General features: G+C 36.7%; 1 pseudogene; it reads right to left on the bottom strand.

Annotated features, from left to right (window-relative positions):
• Positions 1 to 1902: 1902 nt before the first annotated feature.
• On the bottom strand, positions 1903 to 2861 carry LOC114218648 (olfactory receptor 51L1-like; annotated as a pseudogene).
• Positions 2862 to 3147: the final 286 nt, after the last annotated feature.

Here is a 3147-nt window from a genome sequence, read left to right on the forward strand (position 1 = left end):
TTTGTAGGGCGCCTGGGTGGCTCAGTCAGTTAAGTGTCTGCCTTCAGCTTAGGTCATAATCCCAGGGTCCTGGGATCAAGTCCCACATCGGTTCTCTGATAAGTGGGGAGCCTGCTTCTCCCTCTCCCTCTGCTGCTCCCCTGCTTGTGCTTGCTTGCTCTCTCGCTCTCTCTGTCAAATAAATAAAATATTTAAAAATATATATTATATAAATTGTATTTGGAGTTCTTATTTTAAAAATGATTATCAATAGTTAAATGTTACTTATACAATGTCTAGCTGGTGGTAATGATCATTCTCAAAATTCTCACTTTTCTTATCAATTTTATTTAATTATTACACCAAATATTATCTAATTTTGATGTTTATATACCTTTCTTATTTTTAGTTGATGTCCCTTACTCAAGGTGAATGTGCTAAAAGGAGAGAAGTAATTAGAATTAGAAAGAAACAGGATAAAGGGTGGAAACAACATAGTTGAGTTGAAACCAGTTAGCAGAAATAAGTTGTAGATGTACTCCATGTGCCTGAAATTTGAAATCTTAATTTTCAGTTAGTAAACTCTCTTTATTATATTACATGTGGGTTCATGACATGTCAAATCTTTTCCTTCAAGACTTTTTTTTTAATATCCAAACTAGACATTCTTTTTCAATAATTGATTCAGTCCTTTTATCATTTATATATTCAAAAATTATTTAGTGTCACTTTTATGCCAAGCATAATATTCATGCTTACAGGCAGCAAACTCTTTGAAGCACAGTTATACTAGGTAGAACAAGATACATAAAATATATTACTTATTATTTCATAAGTATTTGGAACCAAAACACATTTTTAAAGTTTTATTTGTTTCCTTTGTTTATTTTCTTCTTTTGCACAATTATAGCCATACAAACTAAGAAAATTCAGTTGCATTTGCAAGTATTTTTATACAACCCTATGCACAGCCAGGTGCTAGATAATTTCAGAATTACAAGGAAAGATAGTTTTGTGTTTTGAAAAGAGTTCTAGATAAAGTTGTGGGACCTTAATATTTAGCTATTTCTGGCTACCACAAATTTATAAGTAGCTACACCCCAATGAGGTATATTGCTACATGAGTGAAATTCCTCATAGCCAGGGATACCAAAGATAATATTTTTTACATTTAAATAAATAGTATATATTAATTATTATTAAGATGCTTTTAACCTAGTGGATTATAATCACAGATTTCACATCACAATATCTGGAGTATTTCAAAAATTACAGGGTCCCAATTTTTATAAAATTAAAATAATTTCTAAAAATTAAGCAAGAGAAAAAATATGCATATTGTCCCTTTCTATTCCTGAGGAAACTAAATATCCTTAGGAAGGCAGAACATGTGTATAAACTTTTAAAAGATGCCAATACACCATGAGGATTGCTAACTACTGCTTTGAGCCCCAAAATATTTTATGTCAAGATAAGATTTTTCCCATTATTGAGAAAGAAGGAGAAAGTAGATATACAGACACATGTATATAACAAGAAGGATAATATTAAATTCCCTGACAAATAAAGAGTATCAGGAAGCAAAGATACATGGGTTTAATATATTTGATGAAAAATTAACAGATAAATGACCTTGGAAAGGATTGGAATTAGAAATGGAAGGAAATAGATGGAAATGATTTCTACCACACTCCACTCCAATATATTCATATTTAAAAAGAATTTATGAAGTACCTGTTAAGTCAAGCTGTATAGTCCCAATGGACACCATCTCTTCTATAGGCACTTCATAGATGCTCTGTTGGCTCTATTTCTGTTCCTTACTCTTTTGTTGGCAACTATGATACCAACATACCTATAGCACACAAATCAGTATGTGTTTAAATCATTTAGATCGATGCCATCATTGCCTTGAGGACATGCCTACATCACAGTAGAACTGATTTTTGTGGGGGAAACCAGGGGGAGGACTCCTTGGTGGATTTGTTTGGTCTTCAGACTACAGATGATTGGCTTGAGCACAGGTGGAACCAATAAGTAGACATGAGCCATGAAGACATGGATGAGGGAGAGGAGTGTTTGGCAAAAGGATGGACAATAGATAGCCCAATCATAGGAATATAAAAGATGAGTACAGCACAGATGTGGGATGCACACGTGCTGAGAGCCTTAAGTCTCCCCTCACGTGATGCAATTCTTAATATTGACTGAAGGATGCACATATAAGACAGAAAAATACCCAAAGAGTCCATGCCCCACAACACAGTGATTAGAATCAATCCATATATAACATTAAACTTGGTGTCAGCACAGGCAAGGCGAATCATGTCCTGGTGCAGACAATAGGAATGAGAAAGGATGTGGGAGTGGCAGAAAGGAAAGAAGGTCAGCCAGGCCAGAAGTGGAATCATGGCAAAAGCACTCTTAAGCAGGGCTGCAATTCCAATTTTAGTGATAAGTCTTAGGGTGAGAATGGTAGCATATCATAGAGGGTGGCAGATAGACACATAGTGGTCAAAAACCATGGCCAAGAGCACAGATGATTCTGTGAAGGTGAAAGTGTGAATAAAAAACATTTGGACCACACAGATACTGAACTGGATTTCCCTGGAAATGGACCACAACACCCTGAAGAGTGATATCATTGTGAGCATGGACATGCCCATGTCAGTGAGGGAGAGCATGGCCAGGAAGTAGTACATGGGGTCATGGAGCCTGGGGTCTGTCCAGACAATATGCAGGATGGTGCAGTTGCCCATTATTCCAACAAGGTAGAGGACACAGAATGGAATGGATATCCAGCGGTGAAATTCCTCATAGCCAGGGATACCTGTGAGATAGAATGTGGAGGTCAGGGTATTACTGGAGTTTAAGGTTGCCATGGAGCTCACTGTTAAAGCACAATCCAATTTCAGGATCCCACTCCAGTGGGAAGGCAACGATGAGATCAGCATCTGAGTCTGGAAAAAAAAACAAAACAAGTGGAACTTCGGTACTTTCTGTAAACACTCTTCCATTCATCCCCACATTTTTGCTCTGTCTTTCTTCATTGCACCGTTGAGCATGGTGAGTTAAGTAAAATATCTGCTTTATAACCACAAGGACCTTTCGTCTTGCCTCTCAGATGCAGACCAATTGACATCCTCTCTAAATATGGACAGTCTTCTT

The sequence above is a fragment of the Eumetopias jubatus genome, unplaced genomic scaffold, assembly GCF_037043125.1.
Source record: "Eumetopias jubatus isolate StellerSeaLion01/CBP00866 unplaced genomic scaffold, mEumJub1_p1.0 scaffold_13, whole genome shotgun sequence".
In the NCBI taxonomy this organism is placed as follows: Eukaryota; Metazoa; Chordata; class Mammalia; order Carnivora; family Otariidae; genus Eumetopias; species Eumetopias jubatus.